The 25,360-nt window shown below is 37.9% G+C and overlaps 1 long non-coding RNA gene and 1 pseudogene across 8 annotated transcripts; both read left to right on the plus strand.

Moving 5' to 3' along the window:
* Positions 1-2,736: 2,736 nt before the first annotated feature.
* On the plus strand, positions 2,737-5,755 carry LOC141657526 (uncharacterized). 8 transcript variants are annotated; one of them, XR_012548782.1, is made up of 5 exons: positions 2,738-3,656; positions 3,763-3,800; positions 3,880-4,094; positions 5,241-5,406; positions 5,496-5,755. It is a non-coding gene; the product is annotated as an uncharacterized LOC141657526 (long non-coding RNA). The 8 variants fall into 8 exon arrangements; XR_012548783.1 differs by having other exon boundaries at positions 3,894-4,094; XR_012548787.1 differs by having other exon boundaries at positions 3,943-4,094.
* A 59-nt stretch (positions 5,756-5,814) lies between these two features.
* Positions 5,815-7,435, plus strand: LOC141657525 (rhamnogalacturonan I rhamnosyltransferase 1-like; annotated as a pseudogene).
* Positions 7,436-25,360: the final 17,925 nt, after the last annotated feature.

Here is a 25,360-nt window from a genome sequence, read left to right on the forward strand (position 1 = left end):
GATAAAGCGGTCCGTTTTTCTTAAGACCATTGCTTTTGGTCTGAAATAAGACGGGTAACATGTCATCATTTTACAATAAAATGTTGTTATTTTTTGATAACATGTTACCATTATTGTTCACATCATTTTCAGGGTAAAAAATGACACCTCTAGTCATAACATTTTGTGAATTGATTGGTTACATTTTCTTAAAAAATGGCAACATTTTATCCGTCTGACAAATAAGACCAAAAGTGTCCGTCTGAAACAAGAATTTGTGATGATAAAGAAATAGTCTAGAGAGGTTGGGTTACATATGCGAATTATGTAAATGCTCAAATTAAACATAGGAGTTGATAAATCGTTAATTGTTTAGGCTTAGAGACGCCCACCTCTCGATATTAGTGTCAACCATAAACCGGGTTCTAGAGAAACTCTCGTTTATGACTATTAGGTCGTCCTACTACACATGTTTAGTCTAATCCGATTTCGTGGCTCTCTACTTATAGAACGAATTAACAAATTTAATCTAAGATAGTGATCAATTATCAAAGACTAACAAAAAAATGCAAACATGTAAAAGAAACAATGAAACGATATTATAACATCCTAGTTCAACAATTGCAAGAACTACTTATGCATGGTTTCCCTAATCCCTAGACAATTGAATTACTTATATTATGCATAATGAAAACTAATCTAATGACATATGAAATGATAAAGATAAACATACTAACTAGTGATGTAAATGGCAAATGAATAACAAAACAATATTGGAAATAAGATTACCTTAACAATTGGGAATGGACTTGGAAATGAAGAACAAGATAGAAGAAATGGAAATAACTTGAAATGTAAATTGTATATAACTTGAATAAAATTGTTTATAATATAACTAGTTTAGCTCCCGTGCAATGTATGCACGATATATATAGAGTTTTACTTTTTTTATGTATTATATTTATGAAATTTAGATTAAGTAATCTTTCTTTTTTTTTTTTTTTTTTTTTTTTTTTTTTTTTTTTTTACATTTCTCATCCTTATATTTTGATTTGAAAAATTAAAGTCAAAATCGTATTAATCATGAAATGAGTATTTCAATGAAAGTTTTTTCTATTACCGAGAGATTAATGGTGTTATTTTCAAAAATTTTAGTGATAATATATTTTTAGCCGCAACTTTTTATCATGGAAAATCAATGAATTTTTTCCGTATGATTCCTTAAACAAAAAAAGTATAAAGATTGGAGATAATTTTGTGTAGAATATAAAATACTAAATGACATAAATATATAAATGTGAAAGATTATGTGTATTATAGTGCACCATACTTATAGAATATGTTAAAAATAACTAAACTTTATTTTACGAAATATGTTTAGGCGAAAAAAATTGGAATTTCGCCTATTCTTTTTGTAAATAGGGGATGTAAATGCTAAAAGGAAATCTAATCTAACCTAAACTAAGAACTAAAATGAGAGTATAAAAGCGGTGTAGAAGGTGTGTAAGAAGTGTGTGAAGTGTGTGTTGATCAACACCCTTTATATAAGAATAAGGGAGTAAAATTTGCAAAGGAATCCAATGCTATGTCTTAATGCTCCTTAATTCCTCCGGTTGAATGCTCACATGGAATCCAAAATGGCATCCTAAGCACACTCTTAATTTTCCTTCAATTCTTGAGTAATTGCAAAGGGAATCCAATGTGAGCCATTAATCCCATTTTTAAGCCTCCAGTTAATCACACAATTTAGCATCCCATGAGCATCCAAAGTTGAGCATCCCATGTTAAGTTTGTGTGGATTTCTTAATTTGGGCTTCATTTGTGATTTCATTTGTGCATCGACCCACTTCACAATTCTTCATGCTTGGACTTGCCATTTCCATAATATCCTACCATGGTCCATCTTGCTTTCACACTTAGCCTTGATTCTAGTTACTTGCACAAGTGATGGAATAAGCTTCTAAAAGCTCAACTTCCTACAAAATGTGACCAAACATGCAAAGACAACTAGACTACAATATTAGCTCATAAAATCACTAAGGTTAGTGCAATAATCGTATAAATTAGAGCTAAAATAGGGGGTAAAAGCATATATAAAATGGATACATCACATCGATATCCCTCTCGACCCAAATAATAGTAGATCCCACCTTCACCGTTAACGTTTTTCGACGATTTGAAGCATGTAGTTTATTTATGCGTTCATTGGCATCAGACATCTGCAAAATATCCAACAATTGTATTAGTAATTAAATAATTAACAATTAACTAACTACGAAAATAATTTAACAAAATGAATATATTTATACAAAATACGTAAAACTAATTGAATAAATACGTAAATTAATGACACCAAACTAATTCAATTAAAACATACTCCCTCCCATCCACTCTTTTCTTCCTTTTTGAAGTGGGCACGGGTATTAAGGGTGGGGAGTATAATATTGATAAACATATGAGTGGAGTTTGGTAATTGGAGAGAGATATGAATAATTAGGATTAAATATTAATAAAAGAGATGAGTAGGGTTTGGTTATTGGAGAGAGGTAGGAATAATCTTTCACTTTTACTAAAAATGTGAGATGCACTATACTGTTCACTAATGAACAGTACTCGCGAAATGAACAGTAGCGCCTTATTGGTTTCGGGCTTGTTCTTTGTGGGCTTGCTGCGGTTTGGGCTTGTATGTCTCTGTCGACACAATCATTTCTCACCTACCTTATTCTCTCCTAATTTCCTCAATCCACTATTTCTCTTGGGCCTTTTCCCTCCTCAATCCACCTTATTTTTTCACCGCTTTCACCTGTTCATTGCTTTCCTCTCTATCACACACATACACACACCACTATTGCGATTCCTCAACCCTAGCATCCATCACTATCCCCATTCCAATAACAAATTCGCCGACGATCATCGTTGTTACCGCTGTAAAAACTTAGAATCAGTCATTGATGATCAGTGTAATATGGCGGATGATTTTCCGACTGATATGGGGTTTGTTTAAATTGGGGAAAGTGATTTGATTGGGAGGATTGATAAATTGAGTGGTGCGACAGTGCTGCGAGCGAACTATCTGTTAATTTTTACCAAAATGTTTCTCCTGATCAAGGTAATTACTTCTTTTTAAATTCTCTTGAACGGTCAATGGCTTTGACAGCCTTCGATTCGATTGGGACCAATATTATACGCAAGTTCGATTCTATAGCAATTTGGCTCTTATTCTCTGCGATTCAGGTTTGGTTCAGTCCGGGTATGTCTCTAATAATCTTCGTGTTTTTTGGGGGTTTCGATTTTTATTGATTAGTATATGCATGGTTGTTTATGTTCTTAAGTTTTATGATAAAATCTCTGTATTTTCTGGAGATTGGTAGTGCTTCTAATTAGAACATAAAAGAGATAAATTTCATAAAAAGGGATAAATTCTTGAAACTTAAATTGTCGATGCCTTGGGTTTTGAATATGAAAATAGTCACTTAATCAATAATCAATCTGTGGTGGGCTTAATCAGTTTGGAGCTGATTAAGTTTATTGGTCAATTAATCAATAATCAATTTGGAGCTAATTTTGGTTTTCTTTTGATTAAATATAGCAGGATTGTATTTCGTGATGTTTGCTGACTTTTCGAGATAGTACTGGGCATTTACTCATGTACAACAACTTCCTGTAAGATCATCATGGTATCAAACATGACTATTTTCTAACGTTTTGAAGATCACCACTGTCTCATTAGTTTTAGATGACAAGTGTTTAATTTTGATGTTAATGCTAGCATGTGTTTTGCAGGAATGCTGCTGAGATTATGAATGCTAACAAATCTCAAAGTATGATTCTCATTTACAAAGTCCCTTTTTTATTTTGTTTTTGAGATGTAATTTTAGTTTGATACTGGTTTAATTAAAGTTTATAGGCTTTAGTTTGTTTTTCTCATTTTCAAATTCTACGCACCACTCATCACTTACCAAGCGGTGGCGACGTCTCCGCCAGTTTAGTCTCTCACACAACCTTGACCGAAGCTTCTAGAGATACGAAAGATGCCGCCTGTCTTCTATAAATCTCCGAATCAAGTTGATGCAGAGAGGTCAGGCCATCAAGGACAATCTAATGATTAATATTATGTAAGCTTGGAATGTGCCATGTTCTGTTATTTGTAGATGTTTTTTTAATGCTTATTATGTGCTCCTATTTTTAATGTTCTAGATTTCTTTTAGGGTGTTTCTGATATTCTTTACCTGAAAGAATTAAAGAACCATAGGTAGTATACATATTCGTAATTTGATCTCATTGTCTTGTCTTGGTAACGAAATGTGTTAAAAAGTTCTTGATGCATGCCCTATAGCCTTTTATTTATCTATGATATTCACTATTCAAGAACTTTTGATTGCTTTTGAGTGATAATCGTATCTGGATTTTAAACTCATAAGGTTCTGTTCTTGTTGTGTTTTTTAGGGGTTTATGAGTATAGATATTAGTTGGGGGGTGGGCAGTATTGTTTTTGGGGAAATAATTACCAGGATGTGTATTTGTTGAATTAAAAACTAATTTGGCGGGCTTAGGGTAGACGAGGGCACGAGACTTGGACTTTTAGATGTTTAAAACAAGAAACCAGCTCGATGTTTGATTGGAATTTACGGTAGTTCTTTATTGCACGCGCAGCTGAGAGTGTGTTCTGGCAATTGACGATGAGAAAGTTGTCATAATGACCCTTGATTTTGTAATGGGTCTCAAAATGAATAAAGGTTATTCCTCTACAATGCAGGTGTGCTGGTTTTAAGTGATAACTATATGTTATAGCAGCTAAGTCATCTAGAAAAACACTAATACAGAGCCTTTGAATATTGGTTTAGGACATTGTCAATGGGTAAATCTTACTGGGAAATTATAGCATGTTGACTTACATAGAGTCATGAATAATAGACCATTAGGCCATACAACCATTGAGTTGCGTCAGCTGATAACATGGGAGGATGGATTGCTGAACAATTCGGCCTTGTTTGAGGTTGACCTTCCCTTGAATTCCTGAACCCGGCCTTTTGATCATGTTCTATGCAGATTTGTGAAATGGTGGCAATTGCAAGATACCTTAATGTCACCCTCATAGTCCCGGAGCTGGATAAAACTTCTTTTTGGGCTGATCCAAGGCATGTTATTGTCTTAATCTCTTGTATGCTCGGTAGTCTCTGGAAATTGTCTACCTATTTTCAGAACAACTGATTCATTGTTGATAATGAAAGACGTTCTAATTAAGTTACTCGATTTGGCAGTGAATTTCAAGACATATTTGATGTAGATTATTTTATTTCATCCTTAAGAGATGAGGTAAGGATCTTGAAGGAGCTCCCACCGAGGCTCAAGAAAAGGGTAGAGGCTGGAAAGGTTTACACAATGGCTCCTGTTAGTTGGTCTGATATATCTTACTATCATAATCAGGTTAGTCCTAGCAATCTAGCATACCAGGTTTTTTTTTGTTGGTTTCACCGAGTCTCTATTACAACTCCACTTTTATTTGGTGATATCAGATCCTTCCTTTGATACAAAAGTACAAGGTTTTGGATCTAAATAGAACTGATGCCCGGCTTACGAATAATGGTCAACCTTTGGAAATCCAAAGGCTTAGATGACGTGTTAATTTCAGTGGGTTAGGATTTACTTCACAAATAGAGGAGCTAGGAAGAAGGGTTGTTAAATTGCTGAGGCAAAGGTCACTTTTTGGTTCTTCATTTGCGATACGAGATGGACATGCTGACATTCTCCGGTTGTACCCGAGGCTGCAACAGCGAGGAAGTGGAGGACTTGACAAGAATGAGTGCAGTGTTCTCCCCATATTTCTACATTTTGTATCTTCCGTTGCTCTATCATGCTTATACATTGATGACTTTCCGTCCCTTGGCAATACTAGATATGCATATCCATGGTGGAAAGAGAAAATCATTAATTCTGATCTGAAACGGAAACATGGACTATGCCCATTAAAGCCAGAGGAAACAAAGTTGGTGTTTAGGGCTTTGGATATTGATCCCAGTTACTAGATACCCGAAGCTGATTAGTTCATAGCATATGCATTTGGTTTATCAATCATATGTATTTTGGAACTTATGATACTGTTTCATAGCTTCTCATAAGTCGTTATCGTATAATAACACAAGTGAGCAAGGAGACATTGCTCAATCCAGCAGACTTGAGATTCTTTCAGAATCATTCGTCCCAAATGGCTGCTCTAGATTACCTCGTTTCACTGGAGAGCGACATCTTCCTCCCAACTTATGATGGTAATATGGCCAAAGTTGTTGAGGGACATCGCAGGTACCACTTATTATTTTGAGTACAGATTAAATTATATATTACCGCTTCACCTTTTTCTGCCTAGAAGGAGGGGATTTAAATCGGGCATGGGGAAGGAGGGGACGTATGGTTTCTGTGAGGCACACAATCTTTGATTTTAGTGATCTTTAAAATCATATTATTATTTAAGTCTCTGTTTGAGGCTGATATCTGAATTAGTTGACGCTGCACCGCCTCAAAATACAGTTACGGTAATCTTCAAAACCTTGTGAACTGTATCGCAAAGCAGTGACGAGGTTGACATCGACATCTACACTCTAATTGAGTGAAGGTCTAGAGGGTCAAATTTGTATACACAAGGGTCAAATTTAAAAGATAAGCTAATTTAAAAACTTAGGAAGGCTGAATTTGTACGAATAAATAACTTTCTAGGGAAGAGATAATGAAGCAAAATTTCTGATTTTTGTTTTGATCTTTTAGGTTCAGTTGTTTTGCTAACCGATGTTGTCTCATAATTCTCATTATGGATATGCTTTCTTGATTTTAATTAAGCGTTCTGTCCCTGAAGATAGTCTACCTATTTCAAGTTACATTTCCTTGTGCATTTATGTGGTGGAGACTATCTTGCCACTTGCACACGCTTACATAAAGAACGATCCAAAACCAAAAGTAGACTTTTAGCGGGGACAGAGGGAGTATCTTTCCAAATTATATGAAGAGTCATTCATGGTATTTGATGCCTTTTAGGTACCTTGGTTACAAAATGACGGTCTTATTGGACCGAAGACTATTGGTTGATTTGATAGACAAATATACATCGGGATCACTGAGTTGGGATGAGTTCTCAGATGCTGTGAAGCAAACTCATGCACATCGCATTGGAAAATCAACTAAAAGGCTGGTCATTCCAGACCGACCGAAACAAGAGGACTATTTCTACTCTAATCCTCAAGAATGTCTCCTACCCGAGGAACAGTTAAATAGCATGTGATCTATATACACAGAGCTTATTATACTTGTATTTTACTGTGACACTGTATTCCACTGGAATCTGTTAAAGAGGATCTCGGCTCAGGTTTAGAGCCCCAGTTTCAAAAATACGTTTGGTAGGACCGACCCGACCCGACCCGAGTTGGAGGAATTGGTCATGGACCATGGTTATTATAATTTCGGCTACGAAATTATAATTTCGGCTACGAAATTGGGGGAGAGCAGAAGGTGGATGGAGCATATTATACATGGCCTTGTAGTCTTCCGTTGGTTGCGGGGTGGAGTTAGATAGCCTGTTGTGTACATGTAGAGAGACTTCACATATAGATTGTTTGATTTAATTCCTGAGCTTTTAAGGTTAGTTTGCCATCTTATCTTTTATCTTTTAATTTTTGTATTACTACTACTACTACATTTTCCATAGTTTTATCAGGATTTTATATTCACTCTCAAGTATTCAAATTTTGAGCAGTAACTCGAGATTCATTATTGTATTGTTTATATACATGGAAACGTTGATGTTCCGAGTTATCCCTCAACCTTGAGTTGACGAGTTTGATTTCTGTATTTTCCCGCGAGGGGATGGGGAGATGAGTTACTGGCTATTGACGGTGGACGGTGGCCGTTGTGATTTTAAAAGATTTGATGAAAATTAGTTTTATGTTTCTGAATTGATGTGGTCCAGTGGTCCTAATACTATTGTTGATATCATGTGGGAAGGCAGCTATCTATTCTGTTTGACGTAATAACATAAAGAATACACTCATAATATCCAACTACTTCAAAGACGATTGATAAAGCTATTATTTGGTTGGCAAGTCAATCACTACTACTTCTACCTATGATTGTTGGTAGAGCATCGTAATCGGTGGCCTATTGTAATTTGTTCGATTGCGAACTACGAAGTATTTATTTCTGTAGGTCTTAAGTCTTAACCGAGAATTTGTGATTTAGTTATTTAAAACGTTTTAGAGTTTATTTATTTGGTCTCCACTCTTGAGCCTAATTCAAATTAGTCAGATGGGAAGGAATGTTAAATTGACTAAATTCCACACTTCTTAATTTAATATAGATATTCGAAGGTCTTAATATGAGATCACTAATTAAACAAAATCATTTAATTTGTTCTTATGATAACGTAATATCTTTCATCTTCTGTTATTTAAGGTTGGGACTAATATTTAAATTAATTAAAAATGAGAAATATGAAGAAATTTAAAGAGTCGAAATTTAAAGAGGGAATAGTAAGGAAATAATGGCAACTAACCAATATCGTATCCGCTTAGAATCTATATATGATGCACTGTGTTCTAAACAAGTAATCGACTAACAAGATCCATCATGATTGGTTCAATTATGTAAAACCAAAGAACCCGGATGCGAGCTATAAGAAGAAGGAAATAAGAAGGGATAGGGAGGAAAAAGAGAAAGGGAAAGATAAGGATGAATAACTCGAGGACATAGTGAAAAAGGAGTATTATGAGAGAGAAAAAGGAGAAAATGGGGAGGTGGGGGCCGGTGGAGGTGGTTAAGGGCGCGAGGATGTTAGAGAGAAGACGAGGAGAGAAAAAGGAGCATAAGAGAGATGGAGAGGTACGGGGAAAGAGGAGAAAGAAGGGTAGGAGGAAAAAGGCGAGTAGTAATAAGAAGAGAAGTGATTACAATGAGAAATTAACAAAAATTATAAATTAAATTCCACCATTTCCTAGCCATTCATTATAGGAAGATAATTGTTAAGAAGAGAATTGAGACACGAAAATAGAAGGGGGGAGAAGGAATAGGAAAGCGGATAAGGTGGATGAGAAAAGGGAGGAGGATGGGGATTAGGAAGCGGCAACGTTAAAGAGAAAAATAAAGGGGCCAAGAAGAGAACGAGAGTAAAGGGCTGAAGAATAGGGGGAAGAGAAGGAGGAAGTGATAAGGGGAGTAACACAAATAGTAGGAGGAGAATATAGATGGGGGAAGGAGAAAGGGATATAGGTCGAGAAATAGATTAAGGGGAAAGAATATGAGGTCGGGAAGGGGAACAGAAATGGAAGGATGTGAACGATAAGAGAAAAAAAAAAGAGCAAGGGAGAGGGAGGAGAAAGGGGAATTTATGGAGGATGGAGGAGGAGTACGAGGAAAAATGGGAGGATTTAATATGAGAGCAAGTTGAGGAGAAGGGGAAATGGAGGATATATAAGAGGAGGATAGGGAAACATATAAGGTATAAGGAAGGAGAAAGAGGAAAAGGAAGGAGGAATACTAGGTTGAAGAAGAAAACATGGTTTAGGATGCGACGACGTTGAAGAGAACATAGGGAGATAAAGGGGATGACGAAGTAAAGGGGTATGAGGAAAGTTTGGGAAAAGGAGAAGGAAGATGAGGAGTAAGGAGGGCTAAGGGGAGAAGAGCGATTAGTCTTAGGAGGAAGGAGAGAAGGAGGTGTGATGTTTACTTTACTTCGCAAATTACAATATAATACTGTTGTCTTATGTATTCCATGTAATTGTGTTTTTTAACAGTTAACCATCTAAGCAAAAAGTGTAGTCATATTCGGATATTCATGCTCTCAACAAAGTTAAATACAAATTATTTATGAAAGGTTATAATTTTGTTTGCAATCGATTCAACCATCAAAATAATATAACAACAAGAGTTTCATTGTGATCGATAGTCAATATGTACAGACAACCGAACCATATCATATATTCATGTTCCCTTCAAAGTTAGATACGAAATATTTACGAATGTGATCTTGTTTGCAATCGATTCAAACTTCCAAAAAAAATATAACGACTAGAATTTCATAGTGACCGCCCATGGAAATGTATAGAAAACCAAACAAAATCAAGAATCGCAACTATGCATTTGAAACGTAAACAATTAAAATAACTTGGGGGACAGCGCGCAACGCGCGCCGTGCAACCAACTAGTTAGAATTAAATATTAATAAAGGATATGGTGGGGTTTGATGAGTAGAGAGAGGTAGGAGTATAATATTAATAAAAACTTTCTCAAAAAGGAAATGAGAAGAAAACCTGAATAATCCGTTTTAGGAAATAGGGAAGAAAAGAGTGGATGAGAGGGAGTATTAAACACAATATAAAAAAGTTATTATTTTTCCGTTATCCTAATTATCATATGCATTACATGTTTTTTTTTAAAATGGCCGAAACGTGTGAGAAACACGAAACAACCCAGGCCCAAACATGTGAGAAACACGGTTCTGGCCAGGCCCAATCGTGTAACCCACACGAATAAGCCAGGTGCAATTCGCGCAAACCACACGATTTGGCCCACCCCATTTCGTGCAAACCACACGGGGCCAAATTCCAGATTTTTTTTGTGTTTTTTTTTTCGGGGTTCAAATCGTGTATAAACTACTAGATCTATACAAATTTGGCTCTAATCTCGTCACATATTACCTATCCAAAGTCACCCTATAAACTAATCTACACTAATTTAACAAATTTAAAAAGATTGCAAAAAAAAAAAAAAAAAAAATTAGCAAACACACCTTGTTGTTGATGAATTGGTTGTTGTTGTTGTTGTTCTTCTACACGATTTTTTTTTTATTTTTTTGTTATTATTTCGATTTTTTTTGGTTATTGTTGTTCTTGTACATGTTTTTTTGTTATTTTTATTAGTTTGAATACGGAAATGAAAATAAACAAGATGGTAATGTATAATGGAGCAAGGGGAAAAATAGTAATTTATTATGGACGACATGAGTAAACTTAGGGGCGACGTTTAGCAAACCCCATCTATAATCCTAGTTTCTTCTTATCCACCATACATGGTTCAAGTAACAAATTAGATTTTTACTTCCCCATTCTCCAACCTTACCTATCAACTACATAAATTCAACACCTTTTAATTACTCACATAATTTTTGATCAAGATCTACAACTTTTAAACATTCTCATCAACAATGGTAATTTAATTATTTAAGTTGCTTGTTTATGATTGAGATAATTATTGAACTTCTCCTTCTATGTTTTCATTTTACCCCTGTTTTTTATTTCCATTTTACCCTTGTTTTTTTTTTTCCAATTTTCATACAGGTCAATTCAATTGAGCAGCACGCAAAACTTTGGTAAAGAAGTCGAAAATTCCGATGTTTCTCGCAGGTAATTCATTTACCTTAATCTTAACAATTAGTGCGTGTGTGTGCGCATTCGAGTGTGTCCTGTCTTAAGCTTAAGACGGATAGTGCTGTTTTAAATGAGAATTTGTGATTCGAGTGTGTAGATGTAGACATTGTTAGCATTGAAAATATATTTTTCTTGCTTGTAATGAATTCATAGGAAAAGCAAACTACAAAGTCTGTACTTTTGAAAAAAAAGGGCTTAATATAATAAAGGGATTTTCTATACGGTAACCCCCCGTATTATTTCAGTTTCTACATAGTACCCTCCATTTTTCAAAACCTATAAGGTATCCCTATGTTATTTAAAGTTCCACGTGGTGCCCTTAATCATAATTTCCGTTAACCTTTCTGTCAATTAATCATTTTACAGTCAAACTTGTTTGCTTAATCCACAATTAGCACCATGTTCATCAATACACATATTTACCCAATTAATGATCCGTTTCCTGTTCATTCACTATCTTTTTCACCACCATCCATCATCTGCTCATCATGATTTTCTTTCTCCTTCTACTTGTTGGGAAATGTGTCCTCAACAATAGTGCGATCACATGATTTAAATATCATTATTAAATATCATATAAAGAATACGTAAAGGATGATTCAATTATATAGTCGACTGATCAACATTAATCGGTAACGATTGGCTTGCTAGAGTTTGACGTTACTGTCGTGGGATGGTGGTGGTCAGTTGATCCCTTAAGGTCACACCTAAAGGATGATGCCCTTATCTATAAAGTTGATTAATTGTATGACGATGCAAGTTGATCAATTCCTTAAAATTGAACAATTCGATTTGTGAGAGAGAATATCTTATTGTAATGGGATTAAATAAGATTTATTTTAGTAATAAAATGCTTTGTTACTAAAATTATTTATTGTTTGAGAAACAATAGAGATAGGAATGAATGGTTAATTATAATTACAAGATATTGTGAATTATAATTACATGACCCATTTTATTTATGTGATCAAGTATCACTAGTCAAATTATTGGATGTAATTTAATTAATTCATAAAATGATATTTATGTGATAAATATGCATTAAAATTAATTAATAACATGTAGCATACTACATGTGACATATTGTGTGACAAATGACAAATGACAAATTGACAAAAATAAAATGGTAGTCCATTTTATAGAAGTGGACCTAAATATTGTGGGTGGTAGGCTTTAGTGGGTGATTATTTTATGTGATAAGAATAATTTAATAAACCTACTCTACCTATTCTTACACACCTATAATATTGAGAAGAGCAAAAGGAAAAGAAATGATGCCATTTTGGCTCTACCCCAACCGTGACACTCCCCTTTTATGATGGGTTGTTGATTATTATTTTTCCTCTCTTACACATTCATATGATGATAATTCATTCACATGTTTTTTCGCTCTTCTCCTTCATTTTCTCTAAACACCTGAGAAACTTTGATCCAAATTGTTCAAAGAAATTACTAAAGTTATTAATGTAATATATGAGTGTTAGTAATCAATTTTAAGGTAAACTACTAAACTAATATCTAGCTAATATTATTTAGTGGGGATAAGGGATAATCTTGGGTGCAATCAAGAGGAGAGATTCTAAACCTGGATCTTGTTCATCCATTATTGGAGAGCTCAAGAACTAACAAGAAGGAGATCTTGTTGGTGCCCATAAAACCGAAATCATGTAGTAAGGACAATGATTTCTTCTCTTTTAATTTAAGTTTGCATGCATAAGATTTGTAAGTTAATTTTATGACTAAATTAATTGAAACATATATGAATATGTTCTACATTATGAGATATAGATTTCTAACAAGCGGTATCAGAGCCTTTGGTTGTTTGCATGCAAATCGGTTAAGTTTTTCCGAGTTATACGATTAACATATAAAACTTGTAATTTTGTGTTATTATGATATATCACGAAATTAATTATGCATGTTAAAGTTTCTGATCCTAAAATGTATTTAGGATATTTTGGTTAATTTATGGATTTTTATTGTTCATTTTATATAATATTGGCATTAAAATGTGATTTTTATGATAAAAATGTCATTTTTGGACGAAAATTAGCTAAACTTCGAATCTTTCAGTCATTTTTGGATATGTTTTCACATATATTATTTTTAGATAACCTGTAAATTTTCATAATTTTTGGAGTTCTTATACTCGAAATATGGATTTTTCATGATAAAAATCGAATTTAAATGAAAAATAGGTTAATATGAGAAATATTTCGAATATGGTCATAGAAATTTAGTATGTTGTCACATGCAATTTTAAAAGATCTGTGTAAAATAATAGGCTATAATGAAGTCTTCATGCATGATTTATGGATTTTTGATGAAAAATAGCATAAATAGTGACTTAATTAGTGAATAATTGCTAAAACATACTTCATGACTAAGTAAAAACGTCACATGTTGCATTTTATTATATATTTCAGATCTAAAATTGAAAAGTTGATGAATATATTTTTTCTCATGTTTTTATGATTATAATTGATAAATCCGATAAACCGCAACATAGTTTTTCCGATAATTATACAAAATTTTAACCTAAGTTCTTTGAACATTATGAGTGTCATGGTATTTTTCCAGAATGTTCATAAGTTTAAATTTCAAATTTTGAATTTATTTGGAATTTTTGTGATCTATTTGAAGTTTATGGCATTTTATTGTAATTTTGAGTCCATTAATGAACAATTTTAGAAATATGAGTTAATTATGATCAAATAGTTAGTGGAGACTAATTTTGAGTCCTAAGAGGTTAGGGTAATTAACTTGTGCATAAATATGAATTTATGTATTTTATTGTGATTTTAAAAGGTTGAATCACGCAAATCCGTAAAAACCGTTTAATATACGATATTGGCTCCTTAAAGGCGATTTAGCATAAAATTGGGCATGTTCATATATATTATAATGCTGCATTTTATTTATGATTGTCATAATTTTATTTTATGTTATTTTTGAATTATGTAATTTTACTTAGTATGGCCTTAGTTTTTAATTGGTATTACCCGAAATGTATGGGAATATCGATTCGGTTGTAATTTATTGTGATCTCGTATCACCGTTTTGTAATTTAATAGATTTATTTTATTATAATTACAAATGTATAATAGGAAATTATGTAATTTGTTATGTAATTTATTTATTCCGGAGTTCCTTGAAGACGGTGTCACTCAAGAAGGCGATACATAAAGACGGTGTTACCTCGAGATGCGTGCCAAGAACCGAAGTTCAAGGGACCAATGGAGTTGGTTTCCGAATATGTAATAGTTAATTAGATTTTCTATTTTAGGAAGGCCATACTAGGATTTATTTTTATGCTTTGCTTTTTATTTATATGTCGCATGCATCGCTAAATCGCCATAACTAAAACATGCATTGTCATTTTAATCGAGTTTATCGACCGTGTCAATTAGAATTATCGTAGTTCACCGCTTTAGTTGACTTAAAACGTGATAGATAATAAATTGACATGACCTCTCGCTAAAATAATCAATTGAGACATAGCCTTACCAAATAGTAGAAACCATGAAGTACCAGTTTCGCAAGGGAGTTGAGCCGGCTTTACCGTAAGACAAACCTTGTTACGTTGGTGAAGTGGGTGATAAATGTCTATCCACCGAATTTATATTTGTTCCGGGTGTAGTTCCAGAGCATATTTGTTACCACGTAAGCTTGTAGAATGATGACTTTGCTTGACTCTTCCTTTCGGCCTCTCCTGAAACAATGAACAAACTGAGGGCTCGGCTTGGTACCGAGCGAACTCACTCCGACGCTCAAGTCAGTAAACTTAAAGGGATTAAGTTGTGTGTTACTTGGCAAAGTATATTGTAGAGAGATAAGGGAGTTTATACCAGATTAGTATGTTTAATTAATTATTTGCGGATCCTTTTCTCGTTGAGAGAAGTGGAGTATTTATAGACTTTCACCTTTTGTCACGTAGTGGCCAAGTGGCAGAGCAGGTGGAAAGACTGTTCTACCCTCAGCCGAGGGACCCATGGCAGGCCGGCAGGCCCTGTTGACTCCATGCCGAGGGGTCTTGGATGTGAGTACGCGGATGTGTGTCCCGGCTGGCTAGTTGCCTGGCCGAGACCCAAGTGACAGGCCGACTGGATACGTCGGTGAGGCTGTCCAAGGTGTTGACTTGCTTTGGATATCTTTGACCTTGCTCAATATGTTGACTCGGTCAGCGGGTGCAGAATATGCCCCATCAATTTGCCCCTAGCGTAGTCTATGCCGTGGTATGGACCTTCGATGAGTGTTGAGCGTATTCTGCGTAAGTAAAAATTTCAACATGCTTAGGAACGTATAAGTACGGTTGAGAAGCGCAAATCGGACGCCTCGGCATGGCCGAGAGTGAAAGAGGAAGCGATCAACACGTCTACAGATACGAACGCTGTCGCGCCGTAACCCCGATTGCCTCGGCCAGACCGAGAGTGACGGGGACACAACGACCGATACGCTAACATGTTCACAACGGCGGTTGGGAAACGCAAATTTGACCGCCTCGGGCGGTGGAGGAAGCGACCGACACGCCAACATGTTTAAAAACGTTAAGTACAGTTGAGATACGCATTCTAACTGCCTCGGCCAAAGCCGAAGGTGGAAACAGAAAAGAAGCGCTCAATTAATAACGTAAGAAGACAACTCGAGATGAAAATGAGAAAAGACCTCGGCCAAGCCAGAGGCAAAATAAACAAACTCTTATTAAAAATGTTTACAGGTAATACAAAGAAGAAGTCGACGGCCGTCCCCATAGGGATAGCCTAAACACTACCTACCAAAGTTTACAAAAAGAAGGAACAAAGAAAAGGGTACAGGACATAAGACATGAAGTGCCAAAAATGGCGGGGAGGAAAGGCTTAATAATTGGCCCCGAGCAGTGAAGCTATCCGAGATGCCGGGTGAACCCGGTGACGACCGCCCGTCTCCCTATGCTTCTTTGCTGCTCGCCACCGGCGACATCAGCAGCATCATCTTTGGTGGGCGACCCGAGCGACTTGGCGGCTTCGGCTTCACCGCTTTGCCATCTCGGCTTCCTCCCCGGCCGCCTTCGCCTTTTCGGCATGGGCCGCCTTCTCCGCACCTCTCCTCTTTCTCCTTCTTCACCTCTGCCTCCTCCGCAGCCTTCGCCTCCGCGGCCTTCGCCTTAGCATCAAGCTTATCATCAAACAGCTCGTCAAATCTTTACCATGGGAAGGAGCCTTCAGGAAAGAGCTCTCCGATCACTTCCCTGGCGGCTTCTTCGGCCAGGTCCCGGTATTGGGCGCACATGTTAGGGAGGACGACGCTTTGGAGCGTCTCAATGTCCTCCTCCCTCTGGGTGAGGATTGCCTTTGTGTTCCTGTGTGACTTCGCCTGGGCCGTATACAGGGACTTCCATTCCTCCCTCTTCTTAACAGTGAAGTCGAGGGCAGCCTGAAGCTGGTCACGCTCCTCCAGCAGCTTAGCGGCATCAGCCTCCGCGGCCTCAACCTTGGCTCTCTCAGCAAGGACCGCCTTTTCAGCGTCCTCCCTAAGTTTTCGCTCAGCAAGGACCGCCTTTTCAGCCTCGACCTTGGCCCTCTCAGCTTCCTTCTTCGCAGCAGCGAGCTCAAGCCTGAGCCGCTCAAGCTGTGGGGCAGCTTCGGCCATGACCTTTTCTTGCTCCATAATATGAGCACCGCCATGTCACCACTTCGCCAAAGATCTTCCTAATCGGGCGGGGAAGGCTTCGGGAGGAGGAGATGACGGCGACATCTTTATCACCCGTCTGCGCAGGTCGCTTCTCAATAAGCCGTTCAGTCGGACCGGTAGACGGCGGCGGTTGATCTACAAAAAATGCGGACAAAGCATCCATGTCAACATTCATTGACATGCCGGAGAGCCTGTCATCAGGAACGCCTAATGAACCAGCTAAAACGAGCCACGAGTTAGATCCGTACCCCCTGGGCTTCTTAGACAGAGGGCCGGCCGGCCCCATTTCTTTGCCGGCCTCGGTAGCGATAGCGAGGCGATGCGATCTCTTTTCTCTTACGTAAGAGAGGAGATTCCTCTGCCACGGTGACCTCCTCATCGGTAATATCGATGACCACCACCGTCTCCTTTTGGACTGCAGGGATTGGAGGTTGAACTGAAGTTGACGCCGTCGCCGCCGAAGACGTTGTTTTTCGCTTTCGGCGCGGCACGTTACCGGCAACCTTCGCCTGGGCCGCCGTCACATCTAGGGCCTTCAACTGCTGATCCATGAGGTCGTTTGGCGCCGGTCTGCGATCACGTGTCTGGGCCTTAGGATGCAAATCAACAACTTTCTTGTCCTTGTCAAGTCCCATCCTCTTGAGGATTTCCTCAGACAGATCCGGGCCAAAACGGTCTGCAAAGGAAACGAAGCAAGAGTTAAGTAAAAGAAATAAATCAAAGTTCAAAAACAGAAACATTAAAAGCAGAGATGGGCCTCACACCGACCCCACTCACCCTGTTCGAGGGCCGGTATGTGGCCGACGTGGAAGAGCAGCTCATCCTGAAGAATGATCTGCGTCGGGGGCATCCATCCCTTCGGCGTCCCATCCTTCTCAGCCTCAAACAACCTCATCGCCCGCCTTTCGTCCTCATTGAGATGGACCCTAAAGGCGTCCATCTTAAGCTTACTCTGGGAGACATATTTCTCACGCTCCCCCGACTCTCACACCGCAAATTGACGCGGTGCTGGAAGGACCGGGGCAGTGGATAATCCTTCGGAACCTCGACGTATACCCACCGCCCCTTCCAGTCCTTCCAAGATGTAATTTTGGACACGGTAACGTAACCCGGCTCTGTCTGCACGCTGTACCACCCCGTGCCACCGGGGGTTGATGGCCGAAGATGATGAAGCCGGCGGAACAAGTTAACCGTTGGGGCCTCCCCCTTGAAAAGACAGAGCCACACAAAGCCAACTATAGTCCTAATGGCCAGCGGATGTGTGGACAAGGCCCTCGGGAACTGCGTCCGCGGGATCCACACTAGGCATAATCGACTCGAGGTTCTTTCGAATCGAATTAAGACATATTAGAGTCGCCACCAATTTTTATGGGAACTTGGAACCGTTCAAGTCAACTTTACACCTTTCATCGAAAAGCATAAAGCCAATCGACTACGAGTGATTAAAGATAAAGACTTGTACCCTATATCACTCGATTTGAATGACTCTCGTAATCCAATGGTATTTAGACGGATCCACAAACCATAGATCTTGAGTAAGGGGTGAGGGTACGTGTTAGGAAGCCCATAAGGACACCTAACCCCGCCCGTCGATAACGGCCTCTACTAAGTCAAGTGTCGGATTTCAAACAAGGTCATAGCTACTACGATATATGATATGCAAACATCGTTTTAAAACCCTAACATGTGACAACAATTTCTATGTCGTTTAATGCATGAATACTAACTTTGTCAAAGTTGTTTTAGCATGTTGGTTGATTTGAAATAAAAGATGCGCAAACACGGCTTAGGAGGAATGGGGGAGCCATTGGGATCTATCCTATTACAACCCAGGCATTTCATGCCGACACAAGAAAATAAATTACAACTCAATCTAATTACAACAACTATCGTAATTACTTTGACTCAGATTACAATACAAACTAACAAAATACAACTTAAACTATTAAGTCTTAATAAACGAAACAAATGTAAACAAAAAAGCTAAAGCTAAGTTAGACTAATTAAAGATGTTAGCCAAATTATTAGTTAATGAACAAATTAGATTAGAATTAAACTAATTAAATTAAAATAAATAAGTACAAAGGCTTGAAATAAATTAGGTACAACTTATTAATTAAATTGAACCCAACTTATTAAAATTATTCACCAATCCATATTTATTAAAATAGGATTAGTAAACAATTAAAGAAACAAAAGAAGAAAAGAAACTAAAACTGGCAGACCCGTGCAGTGCACGGATCAGAAGTCAGACAGACCCGTGCAAAGCACGGTTTTTGTAGAAAAGCAAAGTTAATTATGTTTTAATTACGAAATCAGTAAAATAAATTACGAAAAAATTCATTAAATTAAATTTACAGATTTTGAACCATAAAAGATAATTAAAACAACTTTTAAAAAATTAGAAATAAATAAAAAAAATTAAAGGTTAATTAATTACAAATTGAATTAAATAAATACGAACTAGGTTAGGTACAATTCTAAATCGTCAACGAGTGCAAATGGAAAGGTGTTAAGCACGCACTTCCATGCTAGCGAGAAAATTAGTGAAAGGGAAGATGAATTCAATTAAGTTCTGAGAATTGTTAATCGGTTTTTAAAGCTATGTCGATGTACCCTAATGTGTCTAATTAGGTTATTAAACTGATCTAATATCATCTAAACGAGTTATATGTTAACAAACAGAGGTCATACTAACATGTAAATGGTCCAGGGGTAGGTCGAATCACACGAGAGAAGAGAGGGGTCAAAAGCGAAGAGCGAAGTCAGAATTTGTTTTATTAATGCCCTACCTTGAACACGAGGATATGTAAATGAGACGGGGGTGTACGACCGACTGATGTAGCGGTTTCTTTCCCATCTCAAGTCAACGCGGGTGTTCATGGTGGTACTTTAACTCATACTCGGACTAAACTAGTTTCATAGTTAATTAAACAATCGATAAACAAAAACGATAAACGAATAAAAACAAACTATAAAAAACAAACATAAAAAAACGAAATAAAAGGGAGAAAAAGGAGGATTTGATGCACCCTCAACCTACATGTATCGTTGACACCGTCTTGGGTCGTAATCGATGGTATATTTTATCTCGAGAGGCCGTCGTCGACGAAGAAACAAAGCAAACACGCGTTTTTATCGAATCTGGACAGCAACTTTCAAACAGTGATTTCTCCCTCGTTTCACGATGAAAATTCGATTTAAAAGATGTTTTGAAAACTACAAAGAGAGGAGAACAGATATATTAAAGCAACCCCTGCTCATTTTGAGTTATTGGGCACGAAAAACGAGCACAAACAGAACTGGACAGACAGGAACAAACCGCGAAAACAGAGTGTATAACACTCTGTTTTTCGAGGGATTTCGTGTACTCTCAAGGGCAATTTGGCTCGTAAATCTTTGTCTAATGTGTAGATGGATGTTATATGGTTAATTAGGAACAAGAAACTCGAGTTTTGATGGAGGTTTGAAGGAGGAACGAATTGTTTTTCGAAGAGGACACACAAATTGTTTCAGTTTGGATGTCGGTTTTGTGGAGGGTTTTTGAGAGGCAATTAGGGTTTGTTTCTGAGGTTTAAAGCTTGTGAGTGAAGGTAGGATGTATGGAGAACTTAGAGGAATGAATGTATGGTGAAGGGGTGGTATTTATAGGGAGTTAAAGTAGGTTAAAAGGGAGGAGAAGCAGACGGGCTCAGCTGAGCATAGCTGCTGTCCAGCAGCTTTTGGGGGGTTTTCTAGGGTTCGTATGGGGGGTTTTCTTGGTGATTAAGGTAAGGTAATATGGGTAGGATATTAGGGTATGGGTTAGGGTTAATGGGCACGGGTTTTGGTGGTATTTGGAGCGGGTTTTGGGCTCGGGATTGAGCTGCAAAACAGGGGGGGCTGTTTCGTTTTTACGGGCTGTTTGGGGGGTGTTTGGGATGGGATTTGGGCCATGGTTATGGGGTTCGAACTGGGGTTGGATGGGTAGTAGTCTAGGTTGGTTAGTGTACTCGAGATTCGTGCCAATTCGTAAAGAAAACGGGCTCAAAAACCGAGCTAAAAAACGTGTGTTTAAAACAAGTTCTTTTCGATTTTCAAATCGATTTTTCAAATCAATTAACACATTAAAATAAATGATTTTTCAAACCAAATATACTCATAAAATGATTTTTCAAATCAAATATTTATTTTATTTTCAATAAAATAAACTTGGGAAAATAAATTCAAAATAAAATAAAATAAATTGAATTTACCTAAAAAAAGCCATAATTTAAATATCATTTAAATTAATAAAATGGACTCACTTAAAAAAACATTAATTTAAATATCATTTAAATTAATAAAATACTTCATCGACGACGCCCATTCTACATCGTAAAACGATCTCCAAATAATGACAATGACAACTAAAGAATACATGTGTCCTATCATCATCGGGTGTTTGTCGGGTTCTCTATAAATTCCAATATCGACGGATACGGGTATCTACAGAGCCCCCACTTTGACTGAGGCTTGGACAAGGCGAAAGTCAAAGTATACCCCAGGTCCCTTTCGACCTGAGGATTCTTCGGGTCGTTTATAGTCCATTAGACTTGCGTATATAAGCTCGCCAGCCATAAGAAGAGATCATACCCGAAACTTCGTTGGGGATTGACTCTTGCTTCTGTTGTGTCAAATTATCGTCATTGGTCGTCGACCCATAAATTGCATATATGGTGGATTGAGCCTTATCCTTAGGCGCCTACGTATCCGTTTCTGACGGAATCAAACCCGCGTCGTAGTTCGGCAACTGCTGACACATGCCCAAAGCTTATCATCTGCTGGAATTTGCCCGAAATTTATCATCTGCTGGCAGGTGCCCAAATGGGACGGGACTTTCCGAGGAGGTTGTCGCCGCTTTCATCATTTGCTTTCAGCTACGGAATTCTTCCATTTCATACTCTTGTATTGAATTGAATTCTTGGTGGATGTCATCCTTTACATCTTGATAATGGTCTCTGAAGCCAACGGCTTCAGAGCCCCCAGTTTGTGATGGCTCTAAAGTCGAAGACTTTAGAGCCCCCAGTTGAAGCATATCCTGCTACATTTGAAACACAAAAACGTACTAGCAATAATCATCACATAGGCACATTTGGATCATCGATCTTAAAATTGGATTATTTGAAGGATTGGGTCATCGACCCGAAAATTGAATTTGAAAATTTTGAATAATTGGGTCATCGACCCGAATTTTGAATCACTTAGAATATTAGGCCATCGACCCGAGGTTTGAAGTTGAAGTGTTGGAATGCTGGGTCGTCGACCTAAAATTAAATTCAAATGACTGGGTCATCGACCCGAAATTTGAACAAGTTGAAAATTTTGAATAATTGGGCCATCGACCCAAATTTTGAATTTGACATCACTTTGATATTGGGCCATCGACCCGAAATTTGAATTTGAAACAAATCATTTGGATGTTGGGTCGTCGACCCAAAATTTGATTTTGAACTCTGAGGTTTGAACCTGACTTGGATCATCTATCCATAATGCGCAAAAAGTTTTTGAAATTTTGAAATTTTGAAATATTTGGCATTTTGAAATCGAACCTTGATGGGTGAGCATGAAATACGACTCAGACACTCTGTATGACTCGTAAACCACGTGGGCGTAGCCCGCTACCGTAAAACAAAAAAGGAAAATAAAACCGTAAGTGTGCACGAGTTTTAATTCAATCATTGACTTGTTGGGGGTAGAAATGTAAATTGGCCGTTCCGGCGCCCAAAAAACGGCAAATGGGAATCACAAGGCCATCGAACTTGAGACAGAGATATCGTATGGCATGGGCGTGCTCCCGAGGGCACATGGGAATCAAGATCACTTAGCATTGACAAGGTGGATTAAACTCACGGAGCAACAACGTTGGCTTCGCCCAGACACTAAACACAGACTGATTTTATGAGAACACTTAGACATCACACATGACTCTTGTTGGGAACATTCTGTCACTCTTCTCCTCGCCTCCTTTCTTTTCAGCTAGTTTCATCATTTCTTGCCACCGCCTTCTTTCTTTTCAGCGGGCTTTTACTATTTTTTCTTCCACGCCTTCTTTCTTTTCAGCGGGTTTTTCATATTTTCTGTTCCCAACACAAACCCACATCTATGTGACTCGGCATCTTTGCCTAAACCATTAGATAAAGCTCATTCTGAGACTCGATACTATTCATCCGAACCTATATCCTCATCCTAGCCTACATCGAGTGCTAAGACTGACTCAAACAAAGGTGGCTTCACTTGGACTTGGTTAAGACCCGTAAGAAACCGACAAGATGACAACTTGGATGATGGGTGGATTGAATCCCTTATTCTGAAGGACTGCCTACGTATTCGCGTGGAGCGAAATCAAATCCGACGTAGTTCGATCATGGTGCATAAACATGGCATTTTGATTGTGTGTACACACTCGAAGGTTTCACCTAAGGTATCATGTCATATCCCATTCTAGCCTGTAAAGTACCGTTAAATCCCGTGTTTGGGGTTAGGTGTAAAAGGCTTGGATCTTTTGGGATGTGGAGCTTGGTAATAACAAGTTGGAATGGTTAACCATCATTCTGAAGGTTTGTTTTGTGGTGCTAAGGCCAAGGGCTATGGCTGCTGATGTGGTTGGAATGGGTGTCTTAAGTTTGATGAACCACGAGTGCAAATGGGTTGGAAAACAATGTGGGTTCAAATTTCCATGTCTGGACCCTAAAGGCTGGATGTAACAACACAAACGGAATGATTCTCAAAATTCCTGACTATCCCCTTGTAACTGTGTCAGGAAGGACTTAGAGGGTAAAGAGGTCACTACTTACGCTTTTGGGCTTCGCCCATTGAACCTCAACTATGGGTACTTGACTTGAATTCTGGCTTCCGTAACTTCGACATTCAACCAAAAAGCATTCCGCAATAACTTCAACATCTTTTTTCCTTTTTTTCTTTTTCTTTCATCTTTTTTTTTTCATTTTTTTCAATTTTTTTCATTTTTCCAATTATTCTCTTTTTCTCATTTTTTCATTCTTTTTCATCTTTTTTCTCTCTTTGAAAATGATCTTCTATTCATTCTCTTAGTCATAAATGGATACACCTTGAAAACTGGGCTTCGCCAACTAATTTGGGTAGGAACTAACAATTCCTTGTTAGAACGGATTGATATCTTCTCTCTTCGAGATGGGATGATTTTGTTGGGGAAAAGGCTTGCCTTCCATCATCGATAGGGGAAACAAGGAGCTAATCCGGGTTTGTCATAGAATCATCTAAAAGCTTGTCACAAGCCTGGTTTTGATGGAGGTTTTCTACCGCCAGACATGGAATAGGTAAAGGAATCAAACACGGGATCCTAGTGTACCTTACATTTTGAAACGAGACATATTTCCACCCCAGGGATGCCTTTGAGTGTGTTGTGCGTTTTATCATATTTCGGAATGATTGAGGATTGGAAAGAAGACATATTTGGAAACGAAACTGCAACTTTTTATTGGAAAGGCAATTGCTTAACAGACTTAAAGGAACGATTCCTAGGACACACCCTAGGTCATCGCGGGACAACCGACTCAACTTCAAGAAAAGAAAGTCCTAGACTCGACTCGACTAAGAAAAGAAAACAGATCCCGACTCATAATTTTTCAAATCTGGTCTTGAGCTTTCCCTTGTTCAGCTGTCAGCTTAGATGCTCGGTTCTAGTCCTTGATCCCTTTGATGGTATGCCTCCATACCAAGGTAGTCCTCTGAGGATCTACGCCAATGATGAAGGTCGGTGAATCGAATTGTCCTTTATTAACTTCGTTAACGAGAGGAGTACATTCTGGAGCAAGACTCCCGACTTGAATTTCATTCTTCGGGTTTGGCAAGAATTCAAAGCAATCCACAAATATTTTCCCGATAAATACCCCTTTCAAGTGACATGGGCGGATAAGATGGGAATAATCGACATTGTCTCCGACAGAAACAAAGTTGGCATGATCGCCAAATGGATTGGTGATGTTATTGGGTTTAATAGTTGGGATCGGGAGTGTTCCACCCTCAATCATGTCTTGAATTTCGTGCTTCAGTCGATAACACCTTTCAGTATCGTGTCCCTTCCCTTGATGAAAGGCACAGTAGGCATTTGGTTTATACCATTTACCTTGTTGATCAGCGGGAGGGTCCGGAGTTGGACCAATAGGCTTCAGCTTTCCTTGGGCTATGAGCCTTTGGAGAGCATATGTATAAGTGCATCCAATATCGGTGAATGCCCTAGGTGTTTGGCGTTGCGACTTCTTCGATTGCCCTTCTAAGAGATTGATGGCTTCATCAATATGGGT

This window comes from Silene latifolia, chromosome 5 (assembly GCF_048544455.1).
Source record: "Silene latifolia isolate original U9 population chromosome 5, ASM4854445v1, whole genome shotgun sequence".
NCBI classification, from domain to species: domain Eukaryota; kingdom Viridiplantae; phylum Streptophyta; class Magnoliopsida; order Caryophyllales; family Caryophyllaceae; genus Silene; species Silene latifolia.